Below are 20,099 nucleotides of genomic sequence, written 5' to 3'. Positions count from 1 at the left end.
ACAGTTTGGAAATTGCCCCTTCGGCCAACTGAGTCTGTGCTGACCAGCCGACAGTGATCTATTCACTAGTTCTAACCTACACACTAGAGATACTTTGCACAAGCCAATTAACCTAAAACCACCTACAGTCTGAAGAAGGGTCTCGAACCGAAACGTCACCCATTCCTTTTCTCCAGAGATGCTGCCTCACCCGCTGAGTTACTCCAGCATGTTGTGTCTACCTCTGATTTAAACCAGCATCTGCAGTTCTTTCTTACACATAACCTAAAAACGTGTATGTCTTTGGCATGTGGGAGGAAACCGGAGCACCTGAAGAAAACCCACGCAGTCACAGGGAGAACGTACTAACTCCATATAGACATCCCCATAGAATCAAACCCGGTTCTCTGATGCTGTAAAGGCAGCATCTCTACCGCTGCGCCATGATGCTACTACGTTCTTGTGGGGTATTGTGTGATCAGATTCATCAGTAGTTTGACAGGTGAGGTGTGAGCTGCTCTTGCATATCTGCAACTGACATTATTATGTTTTTAAACACAACATAGGCTCCCACAAGCTGGGAGAGGTGGCCACCCACACCTATTAATCTGAAAGTCAACATCAAATTCCCCGATGAAACCTCAAATCCTGTGCTTTTTGAGTCAAAGACAACAATGTCCTGACTATTCCTGCAAAGCTTTAGGGAATTATAAATCTATGCATTCTCTTCTCATCTCCCTCCAATTTAAATCTATTGCATAAATTTGGCCACATTGTAAATGTAACTATCAAATTATTACATTGACTGTCAATGAATGCAAATGAATCAACTTGCTGACTACTAAATTTGTGCATTCAAATTATAAATGCACTTTTGTGGATTTCTGTTCTTATCTACATTAATTCAAGATGGCATGATTTTTATATCTCTAGACTTCAATTTAATGCTCGTCTAAAAACTCTTGGTTCTAATAGTGGAAACACAATACCACACGGAAGTAGGACGTTTTAACCCTACACTAATGCAGCTAGACATAATTTAATTTTCAAGTGTACCTGTTTATTCAATAGCCAAGGATCTTTGAAATTGGCTGCCTCTTATCTATTTTTTCATCTCTAAATATTTTGAGATGAATAATTTGCATATGTAATTTCTGAACGGAATGAGTTTGCTCACTCGGACTTTAAACATGTAACAAGCACAATTTATTACTGAATACTAACGGAGTATTGATCTTTAATCAATGTAGTATTATTTGGTTTTGTGCTGAATCATCTATGCTTTTGGATTACATATGAAGACAACAATTCATGTCCACACTTTCATGGATGTGTAGAATGGAGCTGGAGACCACAGATAAAATGTACCGATTCTAAATTCCAATGCAGTGGAGTTCCCATTTGGTTGAAGCATATTAAGATTGATTCAATCATTCATCATCGTTGAAAACATTAGCGACGCAGTGGTGCTGATTTAGAACATAGAAACATAGAACATAGCAGGAGTAGGCCATTCGCCCTTCGAGCCTGCACCGCCATTCAATATGATGGCTGATTCCAACTCAGTATCCCGTACCTGCCTTCTCTCCATACCCCCTGATCCCCTTAGCCACAAGGGCACATCTAACTCCCTCATATAGCCATGATCTGGCCTCAACTACCCTCTGTGGCAGAGAGTTCCAGAGATTCACCACTCTCTGTGTGAAAAAAGTTCCAACGGGAACGGTGACGGACGAATCACACATCTCAGTCCTCAAGTCCTGCGGACTTCCTCCGCTGGAAATATAGGATTTGGATGTGTGTGCTTTATCATCATTCCTTACAATGCTATGTACGACAGTGATCGCAACTTCTACTGAAGTGTGGATGGCCGTTGGCTCGCTAGAAGTTCATCCTCCCTTTGACAGGTCTTGTTTTTGGTCCTGGGGTCCACAGCCCCCTCTTTATCTGGCAAACCAGGTGGGGGAGATAGTTTAGTCGCTGACTCTCCGACCATGGAGCAGGTAGCACGGGATTACATGGTACCCGTGGCGGGGAGGGACTCCCCCCGACCTGACCTGCAACTAAGATTGAGCATAGTTATTAATCATCAGCAAAATGCATTTACTTAGTACCCCTTGCATGGTCAAATCAAAAGTCTCAAGACTCTTCAAAGATGTGAGCTGAGGGTTGTTGATTTGAAGGATACTAGCAAGAGGCAAGTTTACTGAGTGTTCTTGCTAAGGTGAGTATGTAGAGGATTCCTTTAGATAACTTTAAGATCTGATTAGCCATTTACAGTATATAGATACTTGACAAGGGAATAAAATATAATGCAAGGTAAAGACAGTAAAGTCCGATCAAGGACAGTCTGTGGGTCACCAGAGGGAGATAGTCAACAGAGCTTGGAAGAGGATTATAGGATTGGATGAGATAATTTTAAGGTGGCAAAGGAACTTATCAAATTCTTATATTAATCTTTCACTAAACAACAATGAAACACTTGTTCAGGGAAGGAGAAATCATTTTAGTCTGTTTTATTGTTGGTTTTAAGCCACAATACTTATTGAGGGGAAATAACATCAGCTTCAGGGTAGTAATCCAGGGAAGGAATGATCCCAGCCAGTTGAGCAATAAGAAGTTGACCGGTGAGTTGCCTCACCTGCTGAGTTACTCTAGGACTTTGTGTGCTTCTGTGTAAACCAGCATCTGCAATTCCTTGTTTCTACTGTGTGCTGTGCTGTAGCTGCACAATTTTATCTTAACACAACCAGCTCCTTCAACACTATTTTGGCCTGGTTATCAAGCCCTTTAGCTCACTCCAATGCCCTGATGTCACCTTGGATTCCTGGTAAAAACCTGAAGGATTCTTTTCCTCTATTACTGCACTTGGCAAGGTGCCATCAAACATGATTTTTTTTCACCCCACGGTTTCTCCGAGGATCACTGCTTACAATGGATAAATATCCCAAACCACACAATTCACCCTGTGCTTGCGGGACAGTCCAGCTATGATTGTTGCAGCGCCACAGGATTCTGTGTGTTTTATTCCGTGTTCTATTATTATGTGAGATGTTTTAAAACTGATAGCAAAAATATTTGTATGTGGCTGGGATGGAGGATATAAAACTTCACGTTCAAAAGCCAGATGAACATCGATGAATATCGGGAGGTTTTCCAGTCTGGATTCAAAGCTATGCATAGCACAGAGTCAGCTCTGCTAAGGGTTTTTAACGACATCCTCCTGGCAAACGACTCCGGTAATTATGTGGTTCTTGTCTTGCTGGACCTATCTGCCGCCTTCGATACAGTGGACCATGGAATTTTAATTTCCCGATTACAGCACCAAGTGGGCATCTGTGGCAGTGCCCTGGGATGGTTCAGGTCCTATCTGGCAGACAGAACCATGTGTGTAAGCCTTGCTGGCTTTGAATCCTCCTCCGCTCCCTTGGCATATGGGGTTCCACAGGGCTCAATTTTAGGGCCCTTGCTCTTCTCTCTGTACCTACTTCCTCTGGGCTCAATTTTAAGAAGGCATGGCATCTCCTTTCACTTTTACGCAGATGATAGCCAGTTATATATGCCACTCAGGAAGGAAGATGACTATTCTCTAAAATCACATCTGTCTTGTCTCGAGGACATTAAGTCCTGAATGGCCTTAAATTTTCTGGGACTTAATGAAAAAAAGACAGGTGATTTTGTTTCTGCCCCAATGGCTGCCGTGAACCTCCCTTTGTTGACTTGGGTCCACTGGCATTGTCCGTAAAGCCAACAGTTTTAAACCTGGGTTTTAGGATGGACGGTGATTTTAAACTAGATAAACAAATAGGCGCAGTGGTTAAGTCCAGCTTCTTTCACTTAAGGAAGCTAGCAAAGGTGAAGCTCATTCTCGAGCGGCAGCATTTTGAAACAGTAATCCATGTCTTTATTGCATCTAGGCTGGATTACTGTAACGCACTCTACTCTGGAGTCGCACGAGCTTCATTGGCTCGTCTCCAGCTGGTTCAAAATGCTGCCGCTCGCCTCTTAACCGGAACTCGAAAGAGGGAGCACATTACCCCAATTTTGGCCTCCCTTCACTGGCTCCCAGTGCACTTTCGAGTTCATTTTAAATTTTTTTTATTTGTTTTTAAATCATTGAATGGCCTCGCCCCGCCTTACCTCTCTGAGCTGCTCCACGCATACGCTCCTGCCCGGTGCCTCAGGTCAGCGGATCAGCTGCTCCTTGAGGTACCTAGGTCTAAGCGGAAGCTCAGAGGGGATAGAGCCTTTTCTGTTGCTGCTCCAGCACCCCGGAACACCTTGCCGTTGCACATCAGACAGGCCCCTTCACTGTCCATCTTCAAATCCACCCTAAAAACTCTTTTTTATTCTCTGGCCGTCGACACTGGCTGAGACATTGCTCCTGTTTTTAGTGCTTTTAATGTCTTTTAATTTTTACTGTTTTTTAGTCCTTTGTTTTATGGTTTTTAATGGTTTGTAATAACTTCTTGTCCATGAGTTCTCATGTACAGCACTTTGTGGCAACTGCAGTTGTTTAAAGTGCTTTATAAATAAAGTTATTATTATTATTAATATGGAACAAGCTTGGAGGGGGAAGAGAATTTGTGAATGTACAAGAACGTGAACTTTTTGTTTAGTTTATTGTCTCGTGTACCGAGGTACAGTGAAAAGCTTTTGTTGCGTGCTAACCAGTCTGCAGAAAGACAATACATGATTACAATTGAGCCATTTACAGTGTATAGATACATGATAAGGGAATAACGTTTAGTGCAGGGTAAAGTCAGCAAAGTCCGATCAAGGATAGTCCGGGGGTCGCCAAAGAGGTAGATAGAAGTTCGGAACTGCCAGCAGTGTGTATTCTCCTCCGAATTTGACCGTTAAGATTGTTGCAGCATTTTTTAATCTGAAGCAAGATATGGCGTTAAAAGGTTGAATTCGGATTTGAATTGTCAAAGATTAATTATTAGGATTGATATTATTAAGATGAATATCGTTCATTCATTTGTTCAATATCTCTAAATCATCGTCTATATCCCAATTTCCCCATTCCCATGACTTTCAGTCTCAAGACGGGCCTTGACCCGAAAAGTCACCCATTCCTTCTCTCCCGAGATGCTACCTGTCCCGCTGAGTTACTCCAGCACTTTGTATCTATCTTTGGTTTAAACCAGCATCGACATTTACTTCCTACGCATATCAGGATTAATCTTTGGAAACAGAAACTGAAAAATGAATCACATTGGGAAATGCAGGGGCCAGACTCCCAACGTCAAATGAAAGCTAATTAATCCCATCTGTGTCAACAAATCCAGAGTAACTTAAGAAAGTGAGAGAAAGAAAAGAAAGCACATTGTAAACGATACAAGGATGAAACAGGAGTTTGTGGTCAAGGGCAAAAATGAACTTTTAAATGGAACTCAATTAAACCGTAAAGTATATATTTAGTAGAAACCTCGACTATTGGCAGCAAGCACCAGTTTTGGGGAGCAAAGTAGAATGTTTCCACCACATGGTTGACAAGGCAACTGGTGTGGGCTTGAATTTTGGAAATGTAGAACTGATGAATGGTGCTACCTGGCAACAGCATCTGGCTGCAAAAGTAACTCAATATACTTTTAATTGCCAGATATTTCTAAACCAATCTTTTTGTGTGCATGTACCTTTCATCAAAGTCGGTTTGACAATCTTGATTTAGATAAAAATCTGATGTGTTTTAAAACGCCTTTATTTTTTACAAAATCATTTGATCCGTTCCCTGTGCTGTAAAATGTCATTGTTTTAACTCTAATGTAATCTTTTATGGAAATTGTCAGTGGCTTATTGTAACTCTTCTACTGTACATCGGGTTGGAGAGGTGATCAGCAGCATTGAGACTGTTCCAAGTAAGGGGGAAATTAACAAATGATGAACATTGCAATTGTTTGATTCTGCTTTTTCACTTCAAGGATGGCTTTTGAAAGGTACTGCCAATATGTTATAAATTCTTATTTCTGTGAGTCACATACCTTTATAGAGTCATAGTGTGGAATCAGGCCCTTTGGCCCAACTTGCCCAGACTGACCAACATGTCCCATCCACATGTTGATGTTGATCCCAGCTGCCTGCGTGTGGCCCATATCCCTCTAAACCTGTCCTATCCATGTACCTGTCTAAATGTTTCTTAAATGTTGTGATAGTTGAATATACTTTGGATATATTTTGCTGGCAGCAATTTTCAAACCAGCAGACTATAAGCATGATGCTTCATTAACACGTTTGTATGTCTATAATCATGGATATACAATTGAAAGCTATGTCTTATGGTTAATACAAGGTGGATAATCAAAATCACTGGTTTTAAAGGTTTTACTTTATTTGTAACAATCTTGTAACAAGAATTGTAACAACCTTGATTCTGTGGTCCATTCTAGCTCAGATAATTACTTAGAATCAAAAAGTTAATGAAATGCAATTTCAGTAAACTGCCTAAAATTCCATCTTCTAATATAACATCCATTAAACTGAGGGAGGGTCTCAACCCGAGACATCGCCTACTCCTTTTCTCCATGGATGCTGCCTCGCCCGCTGAGTTTCTCCATCACTTTATGTCTACTTTCGATTTTTCCAGCATCTGCAGTTTCTTCGTAAACATTTTGTCTGCTCCACTGCGAAATCTCCTCAAGGTATGTCTACTTTGAAGAAGTTCTCCTCCTCTCTCCAAAGAGTCTGAGGAAGGGTCTCGACCCAAGACATCACCTACTCCTTTTCTCCATAGATGCTGCCTCACCCGCTGAGTTTCTCCAGCATTTTTTGTCTACTTTCCATTAAACTATATGTGCTGAAGAAAGTTGCTGCTTTACTAATTTGAGGACCACTGTTGCCCTTAGCAGAGTTCAATAGTTCAAAGCTTTGGAGAGAAATGAAATGGATTAAGAATAAAGGAGCGAGAGTCCAGAGTTCATGGTCCCTGGTGTGTGAGGAAAATGCCCAAAATACACAAAACTGGACAGAATGTGCCATTAATTTGATGCCTGTTTATGGGGATCACTCCTGTTCCAAGCTGGAGTTCAATACTTAATGTTATAAGTTCTGAACCCCTATTTATGGATGGTCTCTTCCAGTTGGATTTTACAAATGGGTTTACCTTCAGTTCTAAAGAGCAATAAAATAAGAAAGGAAAACGATCCATCTTACTAATGGACATGGAAGACAAGGATGGCTGAGGCCTAGAGCTTGGAGCCATATTATTCGAGACAAACTAACTTACCAATCCACGTGTCATTGGAGCGGTAACGGGAGCCTGCTAACTTCACACAGTTAGCCACACCGGTCTGGATTGAACAATTAGAGCTGTGAGGCAAAAACTCAAAGACATTTCATTGATAGTTTCAAATTGAGTTACATCGGGAGCATTCATTGCAAGGTTAGGTATTGAAAAACCTTCTGATATCGGTAGGGTATGAGAGAGCTCCCTGATGAACAAAAGTCTTATATCTTCTCAATGATAACCACTGGTCACTTCAAGGTACGAGGACTATGAATGGAAAGCAACTAAGATGTGTGGCTCTGTTTGCAAGAGGTGTTCATCATAAGGCATGGTGGCATTCTCCAAGTATAAAGGATATCGAGATTTTTAAATATTGAGCTCAGGGTAGTCTTTTTGCCTTCTATTTCTCCTTCTTTCTCCATACATAGACAAAAGTACAAAATATGAACAACATTATCAACTTTTCTTTTAAAAATCTTCATTATCCTGCATTCTTAAACAACATTAAGCCTGATTTTATTTTAAAAATACAAATCAAAATAAAGAAGAATTTCATGGTGTGCCTTTAGAATTGAGATCAATAGTTTGTGTTTAGGTTTTTTCAACATTAAAGTGTTTATTGAAAGCTGAGGTATCATTAATCTCAGGAATATTGTGTTTTTAGGTCAGTGTGAAGAAGGGTCTTGATCCGAAACGCCACCCAGCGGGACAGGCAGCATCTCTCCATAGATGCTGCCTGGCCCACTGAGTTACTCTAGCTTTTTATGACTATCCCTTATTATACTGACTATATTCTATAACTGAAGGAAAGAAATGAGATAGTCACCTAAAAACACAATATTCCTGAGATTAATGATAAACCAGCATCTGCAGTTCCTTCGCCCACAGGGGCTGAGAACGCACCCTTGTCGGGCATGGGAGTGACGTTTGCAAGAATTCTGCCATTGCCTTCACATGACCACTGAGCTAACTGCATGGATTGTGTTGCTGGGAGGTCTGGCAAAGCTGGAAATTCTCAGCATGTGATACTAACTACATCACTGGGGAGCATTAGTCATTGCATTGTAATTATTCTGGAAACATTTTTTTACATCAGATTTTTTTAATTTCCAAAAATAAACTTTATTCAGAATAAAAAAGTTATATTAAACCAAAATAACTGCACAGGAGCTTTTCACGCATTCTCAGTGTCTTTACATTCAATGGTGTCATAAGCAGTAGTAGCACCACATGCACTGCTGATGGGAGTAGAGAGGCTGAGAATGTCAGTACTAAACTGGAACCATCAACAATCACCTTTGGGGGGTTGTTATTAAAGGGCTTCGGGTTTCCCCCCCCCCCCCCCCCCCCAAAAAGAAACCAAACAATTTTTCTTTGGGTGGGAGTTGGCTCAGCAGCCTTCTGGCCAATTCTCTAATGCAGAGGGTTGTGAGAGGAGCCCTGACAAGTTGCTGATTCTATTCTGCCACTGAAATGTTACTTATCAAAACAAAAGGCTCAACTGAACTCCTTGTGGACAACTATCAGTTATTGACACGTGGAACAATTAGCAGCCTTTATATCTGTGTAAATGCAAGGACAGTGACCAGAAACATCGCACCCGGATGGCCAGCCAGCTCTTGTTATTTAAATCTCTTACAGTGTCAGTGGTGTGATCTTCCTGTAGGAAGTGATCAAGGCTGTCTCTGTGGGGATGTGCACCTGGTTCCTGTACTTTGCTGGTACTTTGTGGGATATCTTGCAGACATGGGACGGTACAAGTATAAATTGTCCTCTCATGGTTTATGCCAAGGATTAATCATTCAAATGTTAATGTTTTTATTCATTACACTATATATAATGAATCGGACTGCGGTCACAGATTTATGGTTTAGCAACATTTGAGTTGCTGACCAACACAAACCTGTGCAGATGTTGAAGAACTAACTAAGTTAAAGGAAAAATGAAGAAACTTTGAGACGAACATTCACCAAGGATGAATCTTAACAGGAAGGTACACAAAATTGCTGGAGAAACTCATCGGGTGCAGCAGCATCTATGGAGCGAAGGAAATAGGCGACGTTTCGGGCCGAAACCCTTCTTCAGACTGATGGGGGGTGGGGGGAGAAGGAAGGAAAAGGGGAGGAGGAGGAGCCCGAGGGCGGGCGGATAGGAGGGTGGGAGGAGACAGCTCAAGGGTTAAGGAAGGGGAGGAGACAGTAAGGGCTAGCAAAATTGGGAGAATTCAATGTTAATGCCATCCGGACGCAAGGTCCCCAGGCCTAATATGAGGTGCTGTTCCTCCAACTTCCGCTGTTGCTCACTCTGGCAATGGAGGAGACCCAGGACAGAGAGGTCGGATTGGGAATGGGAGGGGGAGTTGAAGTGCTGAGCCACCGGGAATTCAGCTTGGTTATTGCGGACTGAGCGGAGGTGTTCGGCGAAACGATTGCCCAACCTCCGCTTAGTCTCCCCGATGTAAATCAGCTGACACCTAGAGCAGCGGATGCAGTAGATGAGGTTGGAGGAGATGCAGGTGAACCTTTGTCGCACCTGGAACGATTGCTTGGGTCCTTGAATGGAGTCGAGGGGGGAGGTGAAGGGACAGGTGTTGCATTTCTTGCGGTTGCAGGTTGAATCTTAACAGAGTGGCTGCATAGCTGGTCCTTGAGGAACCAGATGCATTTGTTAGCGATATTCTTTAAAAATACAGTGCCAAAGAAATGGCCTTCGGACTATGGAATTAAGGACATCATATGCCTTACTAAAATTGAACCTTTGTATGAAGAAAGGCAGCTGAGTTTGATGAGGAGTGAAAATATAGTTGCAAAGTAATAAAACCTAAGCCCTAGCAACAACCTGACAGATACAGATGATGTATCCTAACTACCAGGAGGAAATGAGTCAATGGTTAATGCCAATCAAAATATTACCTGTCTGTGCAGGCAGGAAAAGTAAAAATGCTGACTGCAGTAAAATATGTGTTGTAAGCTGGCACAGCCCCAGCAACCTGCATTCAATCCTGTGTGCCAGTGCTGTCTGTGGAGTTTCCGTGTTCTCCCTGTGATTATGGATTTCTTCTACGCCCCAAAAATATGCAGCTGGTCAGGTTACGTGGCCACTGTCTATTGTCCTGTGTGTGTGTGTAGGTGAGTCTGGAAAAGATGAAAGTATAAGCTGCAGCTGAACATGGTGGGCGATTACTCTGCGAACTGACATCAAGTCAATGGGCCGAAATAGTCTCCTTTTACATTGTAAGGCAACATGACAAAAAGTGTGTGGTCAAGATTAGTGTGGGAAGGAGCTCCATTAGTATCAAGAATAACAATCGGAGACAGGTAGTTGATGGTGGAATGGAGATTTTCACACAGAGAGTGGTGAATCTGTGGACTTCTCTGCCACAGAATGTAGTTGAGGCCAGTTCATTGGCTATATTTAAGAGGGAGTCAGTTGTGGCTAAAGGGATCAGGGGGTATGGAGAGAGAAGGCAGGGATGGGATACTGAGTTGGATGATCAGCCATGATCATATTGAATGGCGGTGCAGGCTCGGAGGGCCGAATGGCCTACTCCTGCTCCTATATTCTATGTTTCTATGAGAAAGGGCTTGCCAGGTATCCAGTTTGACTCGGTCTTGTCATTTATTCTCATAGCTGATTGGCTGTGATTAACTTTACCTCATAGTTATATCATAGTGTAGGAAGGAACTGCAGATGCTGGTTTAAACAGAAGATAAACATAAAATGCTGGAGTAACTCAGCGGGACAGGCTGCATCTCTGGAGAGAAGGAATGGGTGACGTTTTGGGTCTGAAGAAGGGTCTCGACCCAAAACATCACCCATGTTGCCTGTCCCGCTGAGTTACTCCAGCATTTTGTGTCTGTCTTTGTTATATAATAGTGGTTTGCCTCCCATTTCAATAAGAAATCAATTCAGCAGCTAATCTGTTGTAGAAAAAAACTGCACTTCGCAGCAGTGCATAAATTATGGACCCGTGTTTAAATCTGTTAGTCAAAAACAACGATTGTTAGACTATTTAAAGATTTTTAATAGTTTGGATTACAGCTGAGTTGATTTATTGACTCCCAAATAATTTCTATCTGTAATTGTTGACCAACATTTTCCCTCTTGATAATGATGTCCAATTGTAGACACTCGGCTCTGGGAACCTGGTTTAGCAGGAATTTCCGGTTTACCTCAATTGGCAGCAATGAAATTGTGATTTTAATGCCAGGAGTACACTACCTATTGAAGATCATTGGAGGTGATATTGGTTGAAGGAGATGACCAGTAGGCTGGAGGTTACAATTCAGCTACATTCTCAGAGAGTCCTTGGGGACAATAATGCAACATCCTGATAATTCCTCTGAATGTCTAGCCCATGAGCTCTTAAAATAGAGGAGCATACAGGATGGCACAGAAAGCCTCAGATGTATAGATCAAGAATGCATGCACCCTGATGTAAGTGCAGGATTGGGTGTGCATTGTCACATGCTACCCATTTGCTTGTTCCTCAGGCATCTCCTGTCCCCTTTCTGATGGGCTTTGTGGAACCCCCCCAAAAGCTCAAAATTAAGCCAACTTGGTTTTGCCATGCCTCTGAGAGGTCAGTCAATCATCTTAAACTGGTACACAAAAAAGCTGGAGAAACTCAGCGGGTGCAGCAGCATCTATGGAGCGAAGGAAATAGGCAACGTTTCGGGCCGAAACGTTGCCTATTTCCTTCGCTCCATAGATGCTGCTGCACCCGCTGAGTTTCTCCAGCTTTTTTTGTGTACCTTCGCTTCTCCAGCATTTGCAGTTCCTTCTTAAACATCTTAAACTGGTATTTGCACAGACCTTTGCACAGGTGGCAGATTGCAGATATACTGTCAATAGTGACCGTATCTGAGTTACAATAAGGTCACATCAAACGGTTTCGGCATGCATGTGATATTGTTCCATGGCCAGCTAATTTGTAATGGAAAAGCATCCACCAACATTGGGTTAAAAATAATTATATTCAAAGTTCTCAAAGTTCAAACATGGGCTGCATTGAAGATCCCAATCCACTTGGTCCCAGCCACATTGCAATCAGACTGAGGTTACACACCCTCATACAATCACTTTCATAGAAATATAGAAAATAGGTGCAGGAGGAGGCCATTCGGCCCTTTGAGCCAGCACAGCCATTCATTGTGATCATGGCTGATTGCCCCCAATCAATAACCCGTGCCTGCCATTATGACCCTCTCTCCTCCTCTCCTCTCTCTCTCTCTCTCTCTCTCTCTCTCTCTCTCTCTCTCTCTCTCTCTCTCTCTATCTCTCTCTCTCTCTCTCTCTCTCTCTCTCCTCTCCCTCTCCCTCTCTCCCTCTCTCCCTCCCTCCCTCTCTCTCCCTCTCCCTCTCTCTCTCTCTCTCTCTCTCTCTCTCGTTTTAGTTTAGAGATACAGCACGGAAACAGGCCCTTCATCCCACCGCACCGACCAGCAATCCCCGCACATTAACACTATCCTACACACACTAGGGACAATTTCACATTTATACCAGGCCAATTAACCTATAACCCTCTACGTCTGGAGTGTGGGAGGAAGCCGAAGATCTCGGAGAAAACCCACGTGGCCACGGGGAGAACGTACAAACTCCGTACAGACAAGCACCCATAGTCAGGATCGAACCCGGGACTCTGGTGTTGCAGGTGCTGTAAGGCAGCAACTCTACCGCTGCGCCACCATGTCTCTGTCTCTCTTTCTGCCTCTGTCTCTGTCTCTCTGTCTGTCTCTGTCTCTCTGTCTGTCTCTGTCTCCCCTTTCTATATTAAATGTAGCTGAAGTGTGTTTTCATTCATCAGTATATTAGGAAACCTCAACTATTGAGATGGCTGTCTGCTTGAGCAAAATGTTCAGAATCTTTTTTTCATTTAGCATTTACATTTGCCCATCATTACTATAAATGACGGGAGGTCCCGGCTTTTCACCTGGCAATAATCATTTAAATTATTCCCGTACATGATTGAAAACATCTTTCCAAGAACTATTCTGGAGAATCTTTTGATGAGTCCATAATGCTGTGGGATATTTCTATGTGACCACTTTATATGTGTTTACAATTGAGACCCTTCACTTGTTTTTTCTTGCCAATGGATACATTTATTGGAATTCTCTAGTGAAAAAAAACGCATATTTAGAAAGATATCCAGACAAAAATATTTCACAACACATGGATAAGTAAGAATAATATTGAGGAGCAAGCCAACTTATGCTTATTACCAAGGCATTAACTTTATTTTCTTTCTTAAAACCCTTTTTATCTGATGTATTTTGATGGAGTTTTTTCATTAAAGTACCCACTTAACAATGAGAAGGGAGTTAAAAAGAGAGTTGAAGAAGAAGCTACCATAATTATATTCCAAACCTTGGTTTGTGGTTGGCTGGAGTCAAAATACGTTTTTGTTCCCATTTATTTGTTGATTTTACTGTGTAGTGGGATCAACACAATAATAATTAGATTAGTAAATGATGTTGGAGAGTGGGGGAACACTGCATTCTAAATTCAAATTCCACTCATCGAGGAATGAACTGGAGGACAGGTTTAGTTTCCCCTTGCCCTCAGCCAACTGAAGAGCAGGAGATGAACAGACAAGATGCCATAAACCTTCAGTCTCAAGTCCCCTGGCAAATAAAGGTCAAGAATTAATAGGAACCTGATGGGGCAACGGAGGGTGGTGGGTATAAGGAATAAGCTGCCAGAGGAGGAAGTAGAGGCATGTACGATAGCAACATTTAAAAGGTATTTGGACACGTACAGGGTAGGAGAGGTTTGGAGGAATATGGGTCAATCACGGATAAGTGGGACCAGTGTGGATGGGGCATCTTAGTCAGCATGGGAAAGTTGGGCTGAAGGGCCTGTTTCTGTGCTGTATGACTCTCTTTATGTCTTCTTCTTCTTGTGTATGGCGTGCACAGCCTAAAGTTGTAATACAACTTGTTCTGTTTGATCTTCTGTTTGTGCACGGCAGGTTGATTGCATTTGTCGAAACAGGGTGGACCACGTGAAGGTTGCAATCTGTGTCTAATGAAGTATCAATGCTGTATGCTCATGAAAATTGCCACAAATATATTGAAACACTATAAATAGGAACAGGGCGAGGCTCCACTATCTCTTTAAGTTTTTTCTGCCATTAGGTAAGCCTTTGGCTGATCCTGCACTTCCAATATTTTCCCACCATCCCGGCGTTATTAATTATCTCTGTCCAAATATTTAACAGTCTCAACCACAAAATACTCAACATCCTGACATCTGCATCTCACCTAGGGTTGAGAGTTATTCACCAATGTGCAACTAATTTCTAAATGTTCTCCTCTTCTCTGACCTAAGTAAACCTGCTGCTTATTAGAGACCATGTCCTCCAATAATCGACTGTCCAGCCCAAAGTTTCTTTGCTTCCTCTTTACAACCACTTGCAAATCTAGTTTTGTAACAACAAGGGTAGTATCAGTTCCACTCCAAATAGAAACATAGAAACATAGAAATTAGGTGCAGGAGTAGGCCATTCGGCCCTTCGAGCCTGCACCGCCATTCAATATGATCATGGCTGATCATCCAACTCAGTATCCCGTACCTGCTTCTCTCCATACCCTCTGATCCCACAAGGGCCACATCTAACTCCCTCTTAAATATAGCCAATGAACTGGCCTCGACTACCCTCTGCGGCAGAGAGTTCCAGAGATTCACCACTCTCTGTGTGAAAAAAGTTCTTGTCATCTCGGTTTTAAAGGATTTCCCCCTTATCCTTAAGCTGTGACCCCTTGTCCTGGACTTCCCCAACATCGGGAGCAATCTTCCTGCATCTAGCCTGTCCAACCCCTTAAGAATTTTGTAAGTTTCTATAAGATCCCCTCTCAATCTACTAAATTCTAGAGAGTATAAACCAAGTCTATCCAGTCTTTCTTCATAAGACAGTCCTGACATCCCAGGAATCAGTCTGGTGAACCTGCTCTGCACTCCCTCTATGGCAATAATGTCCTTCCTCAGATTTGGAGATTGTGGTTGTTTCATGATAACATTTCTCATTGACCTAAAACCAATGAGCACAAACCAATATTGATCAATCTCTCAATGGAAAATCCCTTTGCCACAGGACTCAGTCTTGTGAATCTATGCTACACCAACTCCAAGCCTAGCGCATCTTTCCTCAGGCATGGGACACAAACATGCACCTCATATTCCAGTACGGTCTCACCAAAACCTTTATAACCACAGCAAGACTTTTCAATTTAGTATTCCAATCCGCTCGCAGTGAGGGCAATACCTGTTTGTGAACTGTTTGTTGGACGTGCAGGTTTATTTTCCATGCGTCACGAACTACACATCAAGATTTCTTCATACTCCTAGAATTACAAGTTTCTCATTTTACAAGAATTCCTACCAATGTGAGTTTCTCAACTGTTCTCACATTTGCCATTTGACACCAAGCATTATATGTCTCTCTCTATGCATACTCTTCTTCCTCCTGGCTGCTTATGTGTCAATCTGGTTTTGTACCATCAGCAAATTTGTATTCAAGTAATTTATATAAATTGAAGCCCTGATCGCCAATAACAAGTTGCCAGCCTGAACAATGTCCTTATTTCTCCTTTGTATTAACTATAACCAATTCTCAGTCTATGACAACGTGTTGCTCCCTATAGGCACCTATCTAATTTATGAACAATACATGAATTAAATAAATAGATTTGTTCAAGTTCAAGTTCAAGTGAGTTTATTGTCATGTATCCCTGTATAGGACAATGAAATTCTTGCTGTGCTTCAGCACACAGACAATAGTAGGACATTTACTACAAAACAGATCAATGTGTCCATATACTATAATATAAATATATGCACACATGAGTAAATAAAATGATAAAGTGCAAATAACTGATAATTGGTTATTAATAATCAAAGTTTTGTCCGAGCCAGGTTTAATAGCCTGATGGCTGTGGGGAAGTAGCTATTCCTGAACCTGGTTGTTGCAGTCTTCAGGCTCCTGTACTTTCTACCTGAAGGTAGCAGGGAGATGAGTGTGTGGCCAGGATGGTGTGGGTCTTTGATGATACTGCCAGCCTTTTTGAGGCAGCGACTGCGATAAATCCCCTCGATGGAAGGAAGGTCAGAGCTGATAAATAGATTTGGAGAGGATATGTAAATAGATTTGAGTTAAGTTGAGTTTGAAGGACGGTGTCATGAGGAAATACCAGACACATAAGGAAAGCGTACTGAATTCCAGAAGTGGGTGGAGCAGAGGGAGATGGACAGTAAAGACACAGTAACAATGTAATATGGAATTAATTGCTTAAGGAAATTAATGTATAGTCTTTTGTTTGACTGGACATGTGACAATAACAAACTAAACTAAACTAAACTAAACAAAGACTCATGAGATAAACACAAAATGCTGGAGTAACTCATCTCTGGAGAAAAGGAATAGGTGGCCTTGTTCAGGCCTCCTTCTTTAGATTGAGAGTTAGGGAAGAGGGAAACTCGAGGTGTGAAAAGGTACAGATCAAATCAGAGTCGGCACTAATGACAAAGGAAAGATAGAGCCCACAATGGTCCATTGTTGGCTGTGGAAGAGGCGATAACAAGAAGTGATTCCTCATGAGAGGAATAGATCAGGTAGATCCACGGAATCTCTTGCCCAGGGTGGGTGAATTGAGGACCAGAGGACTTTAGTTTACGGTGAAAAGGAAAAGAGTTAATAGGAATCTGAGGGGTAACTTTTTCCACACAAAGGGTGGTGGGTGTATGGAACAAGCTGCCAGAGGAGGTTGGTGAGGCTGGGATTATCCCAATGTTTAATAAACAGTTGGACAGGTACATGGATAAGACAGGTTTAAAGGGATATTGACCAAACGCAGGCAGGTGGGACTAGTGTAGCTAGTAACTAGGGACATGTTGGCCGATGTTGGCAGGTTGTGCTGAAGGGTCTGTTTCCACTCTGTATCACTCTATGACTGTAACAATGGGATACGAACAGTGAAACTAGCAGGATGACTAGGATGTGGGAGGGGCAGAGGGATAGAAAGCAAGAGCGCCTTGAAATGAGAGAAATCAATATTCATAACGTTGGGTTGTAAGCTGCCCAAGCAAAATATGAGGTGCTGTTCCTCCAATTTGTGTGTGGCCTGACTCTGACAATGGGGGCGGTGCGGACACGAGATAGGCAAGTCTGCTTTCTTTCCCGAGGGACTAAGGAGAAAGGAACTTGCTACCAGATACCATTTTGACCCTTGTTGTTTGGTTGCTGGCTATCAAAGTCAACTGGCTCTGGTAGATGTAACACTCTTCTGATGCCTGCCAGCAGCCCACTGACCAGTCAGTGAGAACTGAGGGGGATGCAGTTGTGCAGTGGTAGACTTACTGCCGTACTGCACCTGAGATGGATTTGATCCAGACCGGGTGCTGTCTGTACGGAGCTTGTACATTAGACACAAAATGCTGCAGTAATTCAGCAGGACATGCAGCATCTGTGGATAGATGGAATGAGTGATGTTTCGGTGCGGGACCCTTCTTCAGATTGTCATGCCAGGCGCTGCCCCAAATGGTGTAACAGGAACTGTGCCCTTTAAGGAGTATCTTGCCAGCTCAAGATGAAGTAGTTTGATCATCTGCTTGGAGGTTGGAACAGGATCACCGATCATCCACTCTAATGTGTCTCTTGCAAATTCAAGCAGCTAGGCAGCCCATCACATGTGAATATGTGAAAATACTGTTCCTGGTACTATAACCTTTAGAGGTTAAATACACTTCCCAGGTTTAAATAAATATGATGCTTTTGAATTGTTGATACCCAGACTAAATCTACAGACCAATGATAGGAATGGCCTCCAGAACTATGGAAGCATTCATATAGGAATACAGCTACTGAGTGTGATGGATGCAGAACATCCTCCAGAATGAAGACTGCATTACAGAAGTCGGTCAGTGTTCAGAAGGCTGTGGGTGTTCCAGCTGAAAGACAGGCACAGAAGCAGAGAAAGAGATTGTTCGAGTAAAGACGAAAAGAAGCAGTAGATAGATAGTTCACAAAAGGAATGCAATCAACAGGGTTGCAAGGATGACTCAGAAACACATGAGGCAGAAAAGGAGAAGGTGAGCACTCGATTGCAGATCACAGAGGGGAAGTACGTAACCAACAAGCGTCAATGTGACACCAAGTATGGAGGCAATATGTACAATGATGCTAGAGCTGAAGGGGCAGGACCTAAATTGTCACTGGCTGATCAAGAAAAATCAATGTAGCTGACACCAAGAGGGGAATTATGTCCCGTGTCTAAATAAAGTGAGTAGGCTAAAGGGCACTGAGATGAACAGCAGGCATACAATGTGCGATGGGGGAAAAGGCAAGAGTTATATTAGTACAGCAGCACTGGAGAGGATGTTAGATTTTGCAATGTGTAGCTTCTGTATTAGACTATCAGAGATGCATCCAATCCACCATGTGCATCAAAGTTTCAAAGTTGTATTGAAAGGCATGTTCTTTCTTGATTAGTTGAATTCCTTAAAGGGCCGGTCCCACGAGCATGCGACTCCATGTGGCAAGCGCGACCTTGAGCCGTACGGCCTCGCGGGGCCGGTCCCACTCGATCGCCGGAGCCGTATGGAGTTGTGCGGAGCTGGTCTCGCCATCGCGCGTGGCTCCGAAAAACTGACCGTGTTAAAAAATTTCGCGCGGCAACGGCCTGCCGGCATGCAGCCGCCTCAACGCCGTACGCACCGCCTCGACGGGCGTGCGCAGCGTCTTGACGCCGTACGTCACGCGCAAACTTCCCGCGGACTTCGCTCGAACTTCACGTCACTCACTCGACCTCCGCGCGGCCCCCGCTACCGGTTTGGTCGCGCTTGCCGCATGCAGGTCGCATGCTCGTGGGACCGGCCCTTAACTTAGTAAACTGAGTCAGAAGGAATTCTGAATTAAAGATGGAAGGTTGTTTTTTTTTTATGTTAGCTCATGGATTTTTGACTGCTGTGGAATTATAAATAATATGTGGCTTTAAAGTCAAAATTCACTCATCGTGCCTGATCTAGGCCTTTTAAAAATGACATTTTAATTAATTTACAGTAATAAATTGCTTGTATGTCATTGTGTGTAAATTAAAATGAGTGCTGTGTTCAGTGTTGATTGAATTATATATTTAAATGCAGTTTGTACAGTCATAGAGTCGTATAGCATGGAAACAGGCCTTTTGGACCAACTTAACCATGCCACCAAGATGCCCCATCTACACTAGTCACATCTGCACGTGTTTGACTCACATCTCTCTAAACCTTCCCTGTCCATGTTCCAGTCCATATGTCAATTTAGTTGTGAAAATCTTAAAGCTAGTATTTTGGATCTGCTCCCCCCTCACACTGATTCTTTCAAGGATGAATGAACCATACATTTGATTGATTAATGATGTTAATATAGTTTTAATGTTCGCCTCAATTTTGAATCCTAAACAGAGAGTTTGTGTGAGTTTTTTACGTCAAAAGGCAAAGAGATGATTTATTGTAACATCAAACTTGCACTCGTTTGCTGAAAATGCTGACTGTGCAGAACTGCAGAGCAGTTAACAATTTCCACAGACACCTCTTTTATTCTACATATCAGAGGCTGGAGTTTTAAATGGACAAAGTGGGATTAACTTTGACAAAATCCAACTGCTGCAACTACAGGACATATTTCTAATTTGGAAATGGAAAAAGGAACAAAGGCACAATAAATCAGGATCTATTGGTACATTCCTGAGATTAGATTCACCCGTGGAAATTAGTTTGACTTTGAGGTTTTGTTGGAAAAGTACAGTTAAGAATAGCAATGAATTATTTTCTCATGGACATGTTTGAGATGTCAATGAAAGCCAAAGGATGGATTACATTGGATGGGAACTGTGAACAGAGCACATGTATCCTG

This window comes from Leucoraja erinacea, chromosome 8, assembly GCF_028641065.1.
Source record: "Leucoraja erinacea ecotype New England chromosome 8, Leri_hhj_1, whole genome shotgun sequence".
Taxonomy (NCBI): domain Eukaryota; kingdom Metazoa; phylum Chordata; class Chondrichthyes; order Rajiformes; family Rajidae; genus Leucoraja; species Leucoraja erinaceus.
The sequence above is the reverse complement of the archived record's forward strand: the minus strand, read 5'-3'. Positions refer to the sequence as shown.